Source organism: Protopterus annectens, chromosome 2.part0, assembly GCF_019279795.1.
Source record: "Protopterus annectens isolate FY-2018-M chromosome 2.part0, PAN1.0, whole genome shotgun sequence".
In the NCBI taxonomy this organism is placed as follows: Eukaryota; Metazoa; Chordata; order Ceratodontiformes; family Protopteridae; genus Protopterus; species Protopterus annectens.
In genome coordinates this window covers 261,270,901-261,290,168 of record NC_056728.1, presented here as the reverse complement: position 1 = coordinate 261,290,168, position 19,268 = coordinate 261,270,901, and the positions used below count along the sequence as shown (strand labels likewise).

General features: G+C 39.4%; 1 protein-coding gene across 4 annotated transcripts in view; it reads right to left on the bottom strand.

The window, feature by feature from the left end:
- The window catches only part of SRFBP1 (serum response factor binding protein 1), a 1,736,845-nt gene that overhangs the window by 1,629,179 nt on the left and 88,398 nt on the right, over positions 1 to 19,268 (bottom strand). The gene's annotated exons all lie outside the window — the stretch shown is intronic.

The window sequence follows — 19,268 nt, the reverse complement described above, 5'->3', positions numbered from 1 at the left end:
GTGTGTCTTTAGAGAGGGTTTGGGAATCCTTTATGTGTAGCATGTTAACATGCTCTGTGTATGACATAGATGTGTATGTTATGTGCATGTTGAGTATCAACTGTGCCTATCCAATGGTCACTACAGTCTAGCCACATATGTTTGAGATGGTTTGGGTATTGCATGTGTTTGAGGCAGCTAATCACATTAGTGAGATGTGCGTGCTCTTACACCAAACATGCACAGCATGCATTATGGGTAGGTGTATTACATGTGCACATGGCCTTCACCTTAACTATGACTGCACTTTTTATTTACAGTAATAAATGTAGAACACACTCACCAGCATCTGTCCGCTGCATTGATGTCACCCCAGAGGGACCTACATAGAGAGGAGAGAGGAGAGAGTTTGTCAGTGGCCACAACTGTGGCATTGCTACCGTGTGTTTGCAATCTTACAGTACAAAAACATTTTACATTCACAGAGCTACAGATTATGTTCCAAATGATCAGTACTGCACAACAACAGGCTCCACATCTTTGAACGACACACTCCACATCTCACATATGCATGATCTACCAATACAGATAACAGTAGTTTACAGATATGCCATGTTACCTGCACGCTCCATGTGTGCTTGCTGGGTGGCTGCAAACCTCCATCATGGTGTATGTCTGCTGCTGTTGTTGTTGGGCATGTGCCACCAGGCTCAGGAGTATCTCCTCCAATCTGGTGAGGGGGGGACGGATATTAACACCACCTCCTGTTGCAAGCTGTTGTCGAAGCACATCAGCAGCACGCTGATGGACATGTCTGAGAAGATCGCTGCAGTGGTGGCGTACCTGCTCATATGTCCAGTTATGCAGGCCTACCTCATTGACCCTGCGGAAATCTTGCCACATTGCAGTGCGCTCCTGCTGGTCCTGGCTGGTTCGTGAGAACACGAGACGGTAGTGCTGAATCATACTGCTAGTAATGATATCATCTTCAGCACTACTGTAACTGGGGTTCCTGCGATGGGCCATGATCCCTGGAAGACATAAATAAATATGTCTGAGCAAGTCATATGGCACATTTAACATTATACAGTACAGATATCACTGAACTGCCATATATAGCAACCTATAAGCTAACTGAGAGTGAAACACTAACTGCCACTTATCACTGCTCACCCCACAACTGCTTGAGAGTGCCTCGCTCACTCTCTATCTAATGAACCATGTTCTGCACAGCAACAAAATAAAATCACTATATAAGACTATACAAGAGTACCTGGCACACTGTATGCAACACAATGCACCACCTAGCCACAGCAGGTATACATCAAGCTGATGTGTAAAGAAATATATCATCCATCACAATCAGTGTAAGGTCCAGTAAATGTATTACTATTATACCACACAACTTGTTAATGGCAAACCCGTGGCCAAAATATGTGCACAATTGGGAATATAGGTCGCATACAGCTATAGTACACTATGAATGTTGCCAGATACGCAGTTATATGTTTTACCACACATATGTCAAAGGACATGTTACAGACATACCCACACACATCAGACATAATTACAGGACACAAAGGTATGACAACCCAGATAAGCTTTCAGTGTGTACTATACAGTACTGTGTGTCAGTACTTACACAACCTTAATCTTGAGAAATGTAATCTATGACAAATACGGGAACCACACAAAACAGTGAATGCAAGCAATGTGGACATACACCATACTTTGCTGTACAGGCCCAGAGCGTCAAGTAGTACTACAGTACACACAGGATTTGCATTCAACATCGGTACCAATCAATAATCATAGATGTAGTGCTTTAGCCTCCAATGGCACACCCTAGTTAAAACCAAGGGACTTAATCACACTGTATGCAATAGCACTTGTTCTTCCTAGCAACAGAATACACAGCTTTTGCTAGGATCAAAGCAAGGACCTATAATACCATGACATAAACAGTTTCCCACTAAGCTATCCTACAGATACATATCTTTGACGTATTCATAAACATATTGACCATCACAGTCAGTGAACAGTACAGAGAATCTATTGCAACAAGTAGAAGTAGGTGTGTATGAGTATATATAACTATATATATATATATATATATATATATATATACATATATACACACACATACATATATATATATATATATATATATATATATACATACATATATATATATATATATATATATATATATATATATATATATATATATATATATATATATATATATATATATATATATATATATATATATATATATATATACATATATATATATATATATATACATATACACATCCAATGGTCTACATATACATATATATATGTAGGCACATATACATTTCATCTTTCATAGTGAGAATATCAACTATACAAAGGATGTAAGGTGTACAGTAATGTAATAAAATCGCACAGTCTTGGGATAAATGCATTGAAGGTGTTCACAGCCCAGGTAGCTTTAGCAGGCCTTACTGGCTTCAACATTGCAAACTGAACAAACCACCCACAGTGTTTAACTACCACATGTCATATACCAGCACTGTATGCTGTCTTGTTTGTCACACACTAAAACCTACATACAAATATGCGCATACTAACCTTCAACAACATATATATCTCCCCCTTCACAAACAGTTGCAATATGTCCCCTGCTCTATGCACATATACAGATGTGAATATATGCACATATACAGATGTGAATATATATGACACGTATATATTTCTCCATATGTGTGTGGCATACACACACAAGGTTCACACTGTTGTAAGCCCCTGGACCTCACAGCTGAACTGTTGGGCCATGCTGCAACACAAACAGGTGTCACATATGAACACACGCTAACATTAGGAGGGTATATATGGCAACAGATGCTAGATAAGCATACTAGACTGCTACAGCAGTTGCCAATGCTAAGCTACACTTTAATATGACTATCATGCATGTGTTGTTCTGTCACACCCATGTTTATATAATGTCAGCGCTAATCCCCCCAACAGCCATTGGTCACACTACTGTACAGAACACAGATAACATGGATCAGATCTTTCACATTTAATGCTGAGCTACACATTTCAGAGGTATGTCCCACTACCCACAGGTACACCCAGTAATGCCCATAGCAGCAGTTAAGCAGAACATCTCTGCATAAAGAAGTAATGCTGCCACATATGAATGGTTCACATTATGTAGACTATTCTTCAATAACATCTACTACATGCCAGTAAATACATGTGTCACATACCTTTCCTTTGCATGATTTGGTAATATTTCTTTTTCCTTTTCTCTGTCTCCCTCTCGGTCAGTCTCTGCAATAGAGTGACTGAGTTTGTTGGCAGAGACTGCAGCCTGCTTTTGTAGGAATTTGCACATGAGCATGTGATGGCCTCTGCACCAATTAGTGGCCACCATTTGCTAATTGCATGCAGCCTGCTGTGTAGTAATTTCAGTAATCACTGTCATAGCAACCCAGTACTATAAATTGCTGACTCATGTAGGCGTGGTCCTTTCAGCTTTCCAAGATGGAGATCATCCTTGTTTGCTGTGGACATCATTGTTTAAGACAGAAGGTTGGTATAGTTCTTATATCATAAGCCAGGGGTGTAGCCAGAGATTTACATTTTCTGCTCAGACCCAATGTTGCTGCTTCCAGTACCCACTTGTCAGTGTAGAAATGTACTCACCCCTTAAACTGCTACCCCAAGATACATGGAAAGATGTACTTTCTTTTCAACTGTTACAATTAACTGCCATACAAAGCTAGTTATTGAGATGTATTCCTTTGGCACAAGAATTGTTTGTGAACTGCTATACTGTGAATATTCATTTACTCAGTTCTAAACAGTTTGTGCTTTTTTAGTGTTGACATTAGCACAAGCTGCTCAGAAAAAGTGGACACATTTCAGTACTGTGAGTATGCTTAACTACATCCTTGGTAGACCCTGCACACACAGGTATATTCTACATTTGGGTAGGGTTGCAGAAGTACAGAGAGCGTAAGTACTATTGTGTGGATTTTATCTTGCTGGACTTATAGGGTTGCTGTGTACATGTTAGTTTATCAAGGCAAGTAGTCTGTCTGCGTAACTCCCAACTGTGGACCTATCCACATGATAGCCAGAGAATAGCCTGTTATTTTTTGTCTGTGCACCACACAGGTCTTTTCAGCAATAGAGCAATGGCATTCTTACAGTTGGTTGCTACCAGTACATGGCTACATCCATTTGTATTTCAGTGTTGTATTCCTACATAAGGGTATGCTTCCGAAACTCCTTCCAAAGCTATTTGCACAGTGTGTAACAGTAGAAAGGCTGATATGCCTCTGTGTTTCTGCCTCTGCCAGACCTCTCAACCACTCAGGTACATATTTGAGCAGACTCAGGGAAAAGTCAAGAAAAAGTCAGGGACAATCAGGGACACCTTTAAAATATTAGTGCCATTAAGTTGAGACATTGAAAGAATCAGAGCATATGAATTAATACACCTTTTCTGAAGTAAAAGAAATGTCTAACTCTTAATTATTGTCATTATTCATCAAGTGTAATTCACCACCTTTCTGGCCAAAGTCAGTAGTTTTCGAAGGGATTCAAAGAGACAGAGCTAAAATTTGTTTCAAAATCAGGGACATCCCTGAAAATTAAGGACAGTTGGGAGGTACGGCCTCTGCCCTAAACAGATATGCAAGTGTTTGGCTTGCTGTGATACTGTGTGGGGTTGTAAAGTGATGGTGTAACATTATTTCCTGCTAGAATGGCTGCTTCTCTTATCACAGTCATGTAATGTAATCCCACAACTGTTGATCAACATCCACAGAACAAGTTGTGTGGTATGGTATTCCTATTTTTCCTTTACATTCATTCATTCTGATGCACAATATATTTATTTAAGCACCAACTTGATGTATATCTACCATGGCTTAGTGGTACTTCATGTTGTGTACTCTGTGCAAGGTCCGGGGTTCGAGACTTACAGAGGTGTTTTATTTTGCTCCTGATCAGAGCAAGGGCCTTCACATACAGAGTGACTAAGACACTCTTAAGCAGTTGTAAACGGGATTGCGCATTGCTTAGCCAAGCGCAAACTCGCACAAACCTGCTAACTACTGCTTAATACTGCTTACTCCTGCTACCCCCGCTCTCATTTCTTTGAAAGAAAAGAAAAATGGGGAGATAGGAAAGTGGTAAAAAAGGGGCACAAAGAGGGAAAGACGGTAAGGAAAATAGCGTGGGATGTGCAGGATGGGTTTAGGGAAGGTCCATAGCTGCCCATTACTTCAACAGCAACAGCTGAGCATATGCAATAAATTTGGAGGTAGATATGAACCCTTCAACCCCTGAGAGAGGGGTGAAGACAACAAAGTATGTTGTAATGCCAATTAAATAACATTTCATGTGCCCAGTGAACATGTGTGCAAAATGGGCAGCTATGTATGGGGCGTCATTTTTTTTTTTTTTGGGAGCAGATTGCCATTTTTTTTTCAGGTGAGAGTGGAATGTGGGGTAGGGGAAGTAGGTATATTTGGGGGGGGTAGGTTGGGGAGGTAAACAGACAAGACAAACAAGACGCATACAGGGGCGGTATATGACACATGTGGTGGGTGAACACCTTTGACGTGGAGGGATGTTTGGAAATTGCAAGCCCATGAGCCCCCAGATGGAAACAGTGGGACTGAGGGCCTCAACCATGGGCAGTCACCACTGCACCTTCACGGCCCAGAGGGCGGCTGTGCTGGGGGCTATGTAGGAGAGGCAGGCTGACCCGGGAGTTGCGCCACTCGGGCCTCAAGCTGGCATAGAGGTTCTGCAACAGAACGTTCAATCTCTTTACGCACCACAGCCCGGACCGTTCGAAGGGTGATAGGTGGCCTCCTCCACCCACTCTTTCACGGGGTGGATCGAGCCCCATCCCCTGAAGCGCTTCCACCCGAAGGTGGCACAGGGCCAACGGAGGAGGAGGTCCCAGGCCAGGCACCAGATCTGCTGATGCCAGCTGCCATGGCCAGCTGAGGTGGGACAGGTGGGTCCGCTGGGACCGGCCTTCCCATACGAACTATGTTTTGGAGAGTTTAATAAAGATATGGGTTAGTAACAGTCAACAGCATTCCCAATTAGTTATAACAGCATGCAGAAGTATTCCCATTAACCCAACACATCAGATTTTCAACAGTTGAAAAGCAAGCATAACACATGCATATATATAGAACAATAGTGGACATTTCAACAGCATGCAGGTTGAATTGATGGCAACAGGCCACCAATACTGCGGTATTTTAACAGGGCACACGCATAGAAATAAATGCAAATATTTATAAACCAATAGGCCGAAAGAAGAAGAAGAAGGACATACGTCCCAACAAATGTTTTGAGATTAGACATACCAATTGAGGTGTGGAATTGCATTTTTTATGCACATACAGTAGGGTGGAAAAAGATAGCTCAATTAACAACTTATATATCCTTCTAGTTTTTACTACATTCCTATTAACTGTAGTTATATGTCCCTTACATGTATTATTATACTACTCATTGTCCTTATATTGTGCAATTGGATTTTGCTAGATCATTATATACATGAGCTGTATCTGACATACAAACTGTCCAAGATGCAAATGTTACTGCAACATATTTTGAGAGTTGCTCACACACACACTACTGCTAAGATGGTACACTGACAGCTCTACTTTCATATAGTTATCTAGATATGTTCAGGTGAAAGTATCAGTTATATGTTAACAGCTCCCTACATTTCTGGCAGCACACTGACATTTCTGGGGAACACAACACCAAGCTACTCATGTGCCAGATTAACCTGTACATGCTGGGCATGAACCAACAGTTGAGGGCTATAAATATGCATAAAAGCTACTGGCACTCCCTTCATCCACGTTATATGGGTCTACCAAAGTGTGGGTTGACACTGCTTAATACAACACTACTATTTGTAGAATGCAACAGTACAGCAACATATCAAAGAAAATGACACAGACGCACTCCAGGGATTATACATTTATTAAAGGATTATTACACCTTTATTTATCGGGTTAAAACACTTTTTGAAGGCTCTCTCATTTATTTTATATAACAGTACATGCAGAAGAATTACTAACCTGCCTGATGACGCAGCCTTTGCAGCCTATCTTCATGGGCTTGCTGGTTCATAGCCTGGACACCTGCAGCTGTGAAGTAAATGCAGTGATATTGAGACATACCTACCCATAGTATAGACAAGCATAGCAATTCTTAACTACTTAATACAATGGCTACTTACTCAGTACTGGGGCATTAGGCATCGCATGGGATTCCTGGATCCACGGGTCCAGTAGATCCTCCCTACGTCGCTTTAGGTCAGAATAATGGTGCCTGACCTGCTCACCAATCCGAGGAACACCAGTGGCACTGGTGAGATTACGGGCAAGACTGTTCCAGAACTCCGTTTTATATTGGGTACCCTGGTACTGGCCCCGCAGGAGTCTTTCCTCATGATTGTGGACAAGGAGCCAAACCATTACTTTGGACTCCTCAATGCCTCAGCGTTGCGCTCTAAATCGAGTGCCTTCTCCAACACCGGCCATGCTGACTGCAGAAGGAAGCTACAACCAGTTATAGCAAGTATGTCCCGCCTGTGGAACTCAAATATGCCTCATTTCCCACACTTATTTGTGATTGGCCACTTTTGGAAAAACTCAGCTGTAGGCACGCCTGCTTAGCTGATGTTGGCAATGTTTAAAATTCCTTTGATGGATATGTGTCTATTGAAAGTGCATGTTTATGAAATGCTGTCATGGCTTAGTGATTAAGTACTGTGACTATAGTGCACAGTATCCTGAGTTCGAGCCCTGTCACTGCTTTTTATTTTCCTACTGGGCAGACCTGACTGGTTAAGGTACAGTAAAGGAGGTGTGGCCATGTTTAACCGACTTTGCTCAACTTTGCCCGACTTTGCCCAACGTTGCTCGACGTTGCGCTGGTTAGCGCGGTACGCAGCTATGTGCAAATACGTTGTGGTTGTGCTGGTTAGCGTGGTGCACAGCTACGCGCACAGACATTGCTCTGGTTAACGCTGTGCGCAGCTATGAGCAATTGGATTTAAATATGCTCAATACTGGTAAAATGTGCTTAGCAGTACTTTATATTGCTTAAAATAGGGTACTCGTGCCTCAGAATGCATAACCATTTCACCTTCATATATATATATATATATATATATATATATATATATATATATATATATATATATATTTATAGTTCGTTCACTACTACATTTAACATTTCAATGCTTTTTACAAAACTTATACATAAAAAAATGTCAGGAAATATTTTTGTACAGATTTCCAACAGAAAATGGAACGTGCAGTAGTGGGACTCGAATCGGGAATGCCTGCTCTTTGTGCGAAGGCTCTAACCACTACGCTATCACTATTTTGCTTAATTTGCATTTATTTTTCTTATTATCCTCTTCTGGTGTCTAAGCTGCTAACTGTAGCTAAGCAATGGGCAAACCCGCGCAAATACGGGCAGCTATATCGGATGAAATAAAAAAAGAAATAAAAAACTCTTTCTATTTTTAATTTGGTCAGTTGCTTAACATATGGGAGAGTGTAGTTTTACATTGTGCACATGTGAGCGGACTCGCTCATGTAACTTGAAATTTTGGCGTTTCTTCATTGCAGGGGCGTGAATTTTTGGACTGCTCGGCAGTCCGACACACCCCCTACACTCGTCCACGCTCAGTGTAGGCTTTAGAGTTGAGGCAGCGCACCCTCATTAATATGCATGGCGCGCTGCCGTCATACTCTTAAACTGGCATTTCCGTGCAAGACAAATCTAGTCTTACACAGAAGATTTGTAAATCCTGGGGAGTATCTTTCAGTTTAAGGCAGATAGAGACACGGAGTCTGTGCTGAGAAGCTTTCTCTATTGTCTTCAGAGTGAGCTAATTAGTAGCTTTAAAAGCATGAATGAATCTAATTGTTTTAGGACTTCCAGCATCTGCCAAAGATCTGGGGTCTATGCATTTTTACAGGTAGCTGCTAAATACTGCTAGCTTCCAGCAGTGGGGGTTTCACATGGGATATAGTCAGATGACAAGAATGATGCAATTCTGCAAGCTATCCCGGCAGTAATATTTCAGATATTAGAGTATTCTGTCTTGGACCTGGCACAAGATCCATTCACCACAACATCTGCCTTGCTCAAATGAAGTAAGGTTCTAGGGTACAGTAGCGCTCTCAGATACAGTCAGGAATATAGCAAAGCTTAGTTTAGATATTTTTCTTTATTTGAGACTGTCCTTCATTGTTGTTTTAAGTATTTCCTGTGATTTTTAATTCTGATGTCACTGTGTATATATACTGAATATTATCTTGTTCTTTTATTATTTATTATTAAATATACTTAAACCTTTCATTCTGACTGATCTGTGTAGAGCTATTTAAGTTCTGAGAGTACTTGCATATTTATTTGGTGACATAGTGTGGGCCACTCCTAATAGCCTTGCTCTTGGTCAAACTACCATTTGTCTTAATATTAATATTACACAGTAAGATTGGACACCTTTGTTAAGGGCCTTAAAGAAGATGACAAGGAGTTGACTAGTGGCAGTGGTAACCACCTTATAGTCTGGGCAGAAGGGTGCATAGCTAGTAAACCTGTGCCAGCCTCTCCCAGGTGTGTCTGTGTGTGTCTGTGTGTGTGTGCGTGTGTGTGCGTGTGTGTGCGTGTGTGTGTGTATGTGTGTGTGTGTGTGTGTGTGTGTAAATCAAACTATAAAGAGAGTGTGTGTGTGTAAATCAAACTATAAAGAGAGTGTGTGCGTTAGCTACTTGGGCAGGGACACAAAGCACTGGCTGGACAGAGAGGATGCTGGTAGGTCTTGGGTTGGTCACTCAGTTGAGTTCTCAACTCTATAGCTGTGGCAGTAGGGAGTCTTAATTGGAATATGGAGAAAGACGGAGAAACCATCCCCCGACTGACTGTGGTCTCTGTGTTGTCTTAAGGGAAATTGCACTTTAAGCAGAGAGCTACATCTGGAAATACTGTGTGTGTACTTGTTATCCTCCTAGTGTACATCCCCCACTGTTGCCAGTGGTGAGGATTGAGGTTCCCTGATTACTGGTCCAGTGGTGGGTTGTCCCAACCTCATTTTATCATGTTCCCATAAATATGGATATTGCTGAACCGATTCATATATGGATACATAATTTACCACTACTGCCTTTGTTTTAGCTTCATTAATTTTGTATCCCAAAAGTCTCAAAATGTTCTACAACACTGTAATGTCTCTTTCTGGTTTTGTAAGGTATAAAACAATATCATCTGCAAATAGAGCCAGCTTTTCTTGACTACCATACCAACTGCAGCATTAAATTTCTGAGTCCCTTATTTCCTTTGCCAATGGTTCTAAATATAATGCAAATAAAGGGGAAACAGGACATCACTGTCTGGTCCCTCTGCTCAAGCAGAAATTATCAGAGGACCCCACCCTCTTAAATTTTTGCGTCCGATCCTTTATATAGCCTCCTAATCAACCCTATAATTTTTTTTCAGGAAATGCAAATGCTTCCTTTGCCCTACTCAAAGTCCAAGCTTACTCTTTCAAATGCTTTCTATGCATCAAGACACACAAACAACAATAATGCATTATCCTACATTCTGCTTCCCTTTGGATCATCAGTGTTCTGTTAATGTTGTCAGATGTTTGCCTTCCCTCCACAAAACCATACTGATCCATAATCTATCAATTATGACATTACTTTGCCGTTGTGGTTCAGTATTGAAATGGGCCTGCATGAAGATGGATCTTTACTCTCTTTAAGTATTACAGCTACCACTGCTTTCTTCCATGATGTTAGTACTTCTCCTCTTAAAATACTGTTAAACAAAGCCTTCCAGATCTTTATCAGCTTTTCCCTCCTAGCTTCCAAACTTCCACACGAATACCATCTATTCCTGGGGACTCTTCCTGTAGCTTGTTTATACATGAATTTTTTTTATCTCATTTCCACCTATCCTAACATTTAGTAATTGAGCTTCATCTACCTCTAACCTTGGTATATTTAATTCTTCCATAAACATTTCCATTTGAATCTTTTCTTGATTTCCATATTGCTCCATTTTATACAGACTTTCATAGAATTTCAGAAATATTTCTAATACCTCTACAGGATCTCTTGCTACCTTTCTTGTTATAGGCTTCCTAAGCTTGGCAACAGCCCTTTCTACTTGCTGATGCCTTACCTGTTTTGCTAAAAGTTTTTGTGCTCTGGTGTTATTATCATAAAAGAACTGCTTAATAGCAATCTTTCTAAACTCATGTATGTTATTGAGGTAATCCCTTACTTTCTGCTTAGCATTCTGCAGTTGATCCACTTCTTGTTTTGTGAGATCAATACCTTTAAATAATTCTTATTTCTTAACCATAACACCCTTTCTTTTATTTCCACCCTATTTTTAAACTCCACCTTAATTTTAACCCACTCCCTAGCTATATTTTCAGAAGTAATTTTTATCTTCTGGAATAGCTCCAGAATAATCTCCACTACCCATTCCTTAAATTCCTCTCTTTTCAACAGATAGGTGGGAAAGCGCGGGTGTCTCATTTTTATTTCATTCTCCTGTGTTTTTATTTTAGTTATTATTGGCACATGATCTGAAACAGTTATTAGGTGCTTATCAAGACCTTCAATTTAATATACATGTTCCTGTGAAATGTAAATTTTGTCTAGTCTAGCCCGGCTTTTTAATTCACTCCAAACTCCTATTACTCAATTCACACCCATGTCAAATATTTTCATACGTTTCTTCAAAATCTACCCTCCCTTGTTATACTTTCCCTTCAGGGATTCCTAGGCACATCTTCACTGCCGCAAATCAAAATTTCAGTCCCCACCTACAAGTGATATTCCTTGCTGAAAACTGATCATTTCTCCCAGAATTTTCTTAAGCTCCATTATAGTAGTTTTAGGTGAAATCCTCTTCCCTTGCCAGTAGCCCATTAGCACTACAAATCTGATATTATTATCTTTTTTATCCTCTGCTATCACTACTGGAGCTCCTTTTACAATTAATGCAAGTACTCTTCTTTTCCTTTGTCCCAGTTATTCTGCTGAATAAACATCCTGAAAACCTTTCTTTATCAAATACATAGGTAGATACTAGGCCATCAGCCTTACGGCCTATACAAGCCCAGCTAAAAAGGTACCCTGGCTTTTGCCACCCAAGAAAATTATTTTCCTGTTCCACTGTTGAGCAGAGCCACAGAACTGATCCCTGGGGTGAATTTCCTATTTCCCATCCAATCAAGATTTTTCTTGAAGAGTGCTAATGAGGAGCTTTGTTTGATATAGATAGGTAGTTTATTCCAGAGTATGGGAATTCTCTGGGACAGAAATCTATCCCTCCGGCATGTTCTGTTTATTGTGGTGACAAGGTTTAGGTCCCTAGAGTGTGTAGCTCGGACGGATTGGGATTTCTTTAAGTGGAGCATGTCTAACAGCTCTGGGTTTGACATAGCTTTGTATGTTAGGCAGAGATCACCTCTGAGTAGGTGATATGTGACGGAGTAAAGCTGGAGTTTTTTGAGACGGTCTGCATAGGGCATCTGTTTGAAGCAGATAATCCTCTTTGTGAGGTGTTTCTGTGGCCTTTCCAGTTGTTGTAGATGTCTTGTGAGGTACATACCAAAAGGGGGGTTGTACTCTATAATGGGTCTAATGATTGATGAGTAGAGGGGAACAATGACTTATTTTTTTCTGGATGAGAAACCTTTTGTGATGAAGTGTGCCAGGTAGAAGGATTTCCTGACTACTGTGGCGATGTGATTATCAAAGGAGAGACTACTGTCCACCTGTGTCCCAAGGTCTCTTATCACACTTTCAGTGTTAAGTATACTACCCACCTATGTTGTAGTTCATGGGTACAGAGTTTTTACCAAAGGGGATGACAATGTACTTTTTGGCATTGAGCTTGAGGCCATGGCTTTGACACCAGGCATCTTTCTCAATGAGGCCCTTTTGCAGGATGTCCACATTGTTAGGAGTTTTGAATATGGCTCCCAGTTTGCAATCATCTGCGAACTTCGTTAGCCAAAGACCTTCTGTGTTTGGTATCTACTTTTCTGAAGTACAGGCTAACAGGAGAGGGCCCAGGACTGAACGCTGTGGTACTCCACTTGTCACTGGTCTGAAGTCGGATTTGGAGTCTGCTACTTTCACAGTGTGGGTTCTGTCAGTGAGCAACCCATCTTGTGACATAAGGATTTATACCTAGTTTAGTGAGTTTATCTATAATTCCAAAGTGGGGGTGGTGTCGAAAGCCTTGGCAAGATCTAGATAGGCTGTGTGAAGCACCTTAATCTCGTCTACGGCCTTGGTGACTGCTTCAAAGAAGTCTATCAGGTTTAGGAGACATGATCTGCCTTTTACAAACCCGAACTGGGTGGAGTCCAGAGTTTGGAGATTACCAATGTCTTTGTTTACAAGTTCCACAATGATACGTTTCATGGCCTTGCAGACCAGGCTCGTCAGGCTAATGACGCGGTAGTTCCCGGGGTTTGTGGTGGCTCCCCCCTTGTGGAGTGGGATAACCGTCGCTGTGCGCCATTCAGCAGGCACAAAGCCTGAGGTGAGGCTATGATTGAACATGGTACTTAGGTGGGGTGCCAGTTTGTTCTGTAGTTCATGTAGAATGCAGCCTGGAATGTTGTCTGGTCCCATGGATGCTGTGTTCTTGGCTTTGGAGAGTGTGGTTTTTACCTGTGCAGCCGTGATTACAGGAACTTTGCATTCTTCCGGTATAAAGATGGGTCCTTTAGGGGGTGAGAGAGGGGTAAATTTAGCACTAAATTTATCTGCCAGGATGTTGGCAATATCAGATGGGTCTGTATATTTCGTGCCATTGTGCTGCAACTCAGTGCAGATCAGAGTGTTGCCATTGAGATTCTTGACATAGCTATAGAATGCTTTGTGGTTGTCTTCAGAATCAGTGGTGATTTTGTTTTCTTAACTAGCTTTGGAGGATTTTATCAGGGATCGCAGCTTCTTACTGAGGCTGACCAGGGAGCTCTTCTACTCATGGGATTTTACTCTCTTCACATGTTCAGTTCTTTCCATCTGTGTCTCCTGTAACATTGCTATTTGCACTCTACATATTTTAATACAGTTCATAAATCTTTCTTTTTTGTATTTATCTGTGACACCACTGACATTTAAAGACATTACAGGAATTAATAAGTTATTATTCCCATCTTTTATGTATAACAACGTTTTTGTTAAATGTCTAGTTGCAGCTTTTGTGTTGCATGCGTACACTGTTTGGCAGGTTGAATCTTTATACAGCTGTCATATCCGTTTGAGCCTACGTCACATCTTACAAAACTTTTTGTTTTAATGAAAGCCCTGAAAAATACCCACCTAAACTTATTGATTTAATACTAACATACAAGGCTATGCACATTTTCAAATATTGAAGTTTTATCCTCCTAATAGGAACAACTGTCTGAAATTGACAGCCACACTCACAAACTTGCGTTAACCCAAAAGAAAGGTTATTCACTATAAGATGAATGGTGCAGCCTTTGCTTCTCCTAAGTGCTAACTGGTTTTGTCTTATCTTTATAGCTCTCCCAGCTGGGAAAACCGTGAATACTTTCAGAGAATATCTCCTAGCCAGTTTCTTTTTTTCCCTCCAGCCAATCACTCTCCACCAGACTGTAACCAATTTCTCTATCAGATTGTTTCCATGGAGACATGAGGGCCAGATACAGAACTGCTGCTAAGCATACATTCATTTGCTAGAAAAAAAGCCTCTTAAAATTCAATATACTCTTTTTTATTTACTTGCTTTCTCTTAAAACTTGGTACTAAATCAATCTAAGGTCCTTAACCCAGTTATTCCCCCAAGAATGAAAGCACATTATTTTTTCTTTTGTCTTGCTCTTTTAACCATAATTTTTTATACCGCAGTGCTTATATTTCTTAAAACTGAAGAAGAAAGAGAGAAGAGAGAAAGAAAAGGAAAAAAGAAAGAACAGCAACACCTACATCCCCATTATCCTTAAATATAACTAAGAAAACTTTACTTTATACCATGCAGAGAACAGCATACACCACAAAAATAGTAGTATTATGGAAAAAATGTTTCTTTACTTCAAGCTAACTTTCTCCCCTCTCTTCCCCATCCCAAAGCATTTTCCAAACATTAAAGCCATGAAGTAGGACATATACTTTACAGTCCCCCAGAAGTCCAACAAATTCTGAAAAAGTCCAATACATCCAGATTTTTTTGTTCTTTCATATTTCACAAGTATAATTCTTGCTTTGTAATCCCACATTAAGTTACAAGTTTTACTGTTGTTCATCTCCATCTCCCACATCCTGTCTCTGTTTCATTTCCAACATACTCTCGATTCTTCTAGTCAACTCTTGAGCTCCCTTCCTTCTCTCCAACATTTTCCTTTTGAAACAGTGGAAAAGGTTTCACAGGTAGGTCCCTCTATGGTCTTTATTACCAGAAGAACAATAAGCATAATCTCATTCAGTTTCCCAGCTCACTTTCTGTTGGACAAACTTTTGTATTTCCTCCTTAGCATGTACTTCATCAAAAATGATTTTGTCCCTCCAGGGGAAGAATACCTTTAAGACAGCTGGGTACAGCAGTTTGAATCTCACACCCGTGTCTCATCATTCTCTGAATAGTAGAATGAATTTAGTTCTCTTCTGCCTGGTGTACAATGACTAATCATTCTCCACACTCTGCTGCCTCCCACCTTTAGTATTTTGTCCTCCTGCCACAGTTTTGTCAGAATCAACTTCTGCTGGTAGGATTGCATCTTTACTATTAAAGGTCTAGGATGCTTTCTCATAGCCAGGTTTGGAGCATACACACAGTGTGCCCTTTCAACTAACAACTCCTGCTGTCCAATACCAGTCCAGTTGTATTAATGTTATAAAAGCACAAATAAGCAATCTGTTTCTTCCAGGTCCTCTAGTATAGCTAAAAATCTCAGGTTCTCCCTACGTGCTCTGTCCTCTAATTCTATTATTTTTTTAAACAGCTCTCCCTGAGCAGTCTCATATTTGGCCATCCTTCTCTTCATTTCAACCTCTGATTTTTGCAGCTTTATCAACTCATTTGAATACCTGTTTAAAGCTAACTCATCTGAATACCTGTTTAAAGCTTCATCAATTTTCCAACTTTTTGTTGTTTGTGTGATATACTCCATCAGTGTTTTGTTTTTTTTAACCAGGTCTGTGTGAAGTTGTCTTACATCTTCCTGTAGGTTACTGGAAATCATGTCTGGAGGTTGCATTGTTTTTGCTGAACAGCTGCCGAACTTTCCCCAATCAGTGTTTCTTCTTCACTTTTTGTAGCTGCTTTTTTCCAAGTGCTCTGTATTTCTTTTTTCCTGGCATACACGCAGTACACTTACTAACCAGTTACTGAAATTTACCCATAAACACAAAAGTCTACTGGCCTTCTCTGTTGAGCTTCTATTTTCACACTGTGAGAGCTAGAGTTAAGCTGTTACTCTATATGCAGCCATCTCGGAAGTCCTATATACAAGGACATTCTTGTCCACAAACACTAACATAAATAAGCCTTTGCATATTTGGCTCTTATGAATTATTTCCCAATTTTCCTTTGAAATGTAAGCATTATATTACCAAAACCATTTAAAATGTCTGGATTAGCACTGGAATACAAAGGAAAATATTAACTATGATTAGGTTTGAATATTCCACCTTTTGATATTTACTTGCAAGAACACATTTTGAACTGCTCATTACAGAACATTATATTATGATAAGATTTATTATGTACTTCATTTGAATGTTCTCATTTTCTCTCTTGTTTAAGCTGGAATAAAGATTACACAGTGACAGGATGTTTAGGAGGCCTGTACCCTTAAAGGTGAATTACATCCATATTATGTTGCTGTTGTTCTGGGGATATAAATTGCAAATATTAGACATCATCTTGGTATAACATGGTAACATGTCACATGTTAAGATATCAAAACATTGTAAGGTTAGTTTGCATGTGTATGTTGCAAGAGGAATGTTGATAAGATATAAATCAGAACTTCCTACGAGTATATAAAATACACAAGTTATATAAAATGCAATAATTGGAAAAAAATAAATTAGAAAATACAGTGAGAATGCATTGTACTATTAATGAAGACAAGAAACAGCTTAAGAGGCACACAAAATATTGCACAGTTGAGATTCAAGCTTCATGTAGCAGGTATGGTTATAAGCATAAGAACTGCTGACTTATAATCAATCTGTGCTAGAAAAGAGACTATTTTCAAAGATGAGTAAGATGTGTAAAACGAGGAAAAGTTTCAAAAGACCCTGCATGTTGCTGAACAGAAACAAAAAATGTCTGTCTGTCATTATTAATGAAGTGTGAAGTATTTTTACACTGAAGTTTGGCAATGTATCAGAAGCACTCAGGCAAGGACACAAGACTTTTGTCAAAAATACTGTGAATTAATAAGAAATGTTGAATTTAAACTACGTAAGGTACAGAGTAATATTCCTAAAAATGCTTTTAATATGCCACAGTTCAGAGGAGGTGAACAGATAACTCTAGGTAAATTACTAATGTACTCAGAATATCAAGTAGAGCAATTTTGTAAAAACGTATCAAACTAACTACATATAAATTAGTACAAAAGTCTTTAAAACCTTTAAAATTAAAGAATCTAATTCTCCTAATGTTATGGGTTATTTGGCTAATGAAAAGGTATGAGTGGTAAAGCAATTCACAATGTGAAAGCACAGAGAAAATGTGTTTCTGTACACATTTAGAAACAGTAAAAGAGACAACCTTAACACTATGCACAGTTTTAGCAATTATGCCCTTTATAACTATGTTGATTTATTTACAGGTTTAGTAAGTTCGTCACAAGAATGTTGTATAAAAATGAAACTCTGTTGCACTATCAGTAAAAATGTTCCAACAAAAGTACCAGTGTGTCTTGGAGTAGAATATAACAGGAAATGGAACAATCACAGCAAAAGCAACACATTAACAGAATGGTGGCAAGGCAAAATATGCATTTGTATTTATTGATAACATGTTAATAAAGTGATTAAAAAACAATAACAATGGCTCACACTGGAGGAAATGGTCCTGACAATGCCAACTATTAAGTTATTTTCAGTACTACATACAAACCAGAGTTTACGCAGATAAACCTACATGAAGAAAGATCCAAACTGTGCCCAAGTAATACAACATTAGGCAAATAAAGATTCCTTAAATTTCTGTTTGGCATTCCAAACAACTAATGCACAAGTAAGTGAAGGCAAGAAGGTCTTACAAACATAACAGATGGTCTATTATGAGGGGGTCAAACATGAGAGGAGTGCAACAATGGGCCAAGACAACAGATGAAAAGATCAAAACAGCATAATTTCAAGTTAAATAAGAGTTAATGTAAAATAAGTGGGACAAATCTCAAACCCTGACAGAAAAAGTCAGCAAATGTGTATATACCAAAGCAAAAAGGCAACCAAGCACTGCAGATGTTTATAGACATGCTACAATACCATACAAATTTTGCTCTTAATTTGCTTGCAACAACAATGCCTCTAAGAAACCTGTTAGAGCAAGATGCAACCTGCGAAAGCAGCCATGACAAACACAAGTTTTGTTGCATTCATGAAACTAGCTAATGATGCACCTATATTAACATATCCTGTGATGTGCATAACAATAAAATTGTTGTGATGCACACAGATGCCAGTTTGAACACTAAAGGAGCCGTGATCCTACGGGAATGCTGAGGATGTTCTTAACCTACAGCTGTACTCTCTGGAAGTGAAATAAGATTAGATAACTAATATTAACTGAAACATACTAATCAGGGAAGCATAAACAAACTTCTGAAGGAAGATTCATTAGATAATCCTTCTGTTACCAATGACAGAATGAAAAGTAAATGAACTCCAAAGATATACTGAGACTTAGAACTGTAGTTACTGAAAAAACTTATAATAATAGGATGCCTTTAGTAAAAATTTATCAGTAATGAAAGAAATGCCATATTCATTTTATTTAAAGGAGAAATAAGTTGTGTTCAGGGATTAATGTTCAAAGTTGACAATTCCCAAGACAAAAACTTGACAGACTATATGATTCAGATCTGGGAACAGTGATGTGCGAATGTAAAACAGCAAGAGAAACAGTGTATGGACCTGAAACATCAGCTCAAAACCGAACAAGTATTATTCAGCTGTGCTACCAGCATTTCACATCAAAACATC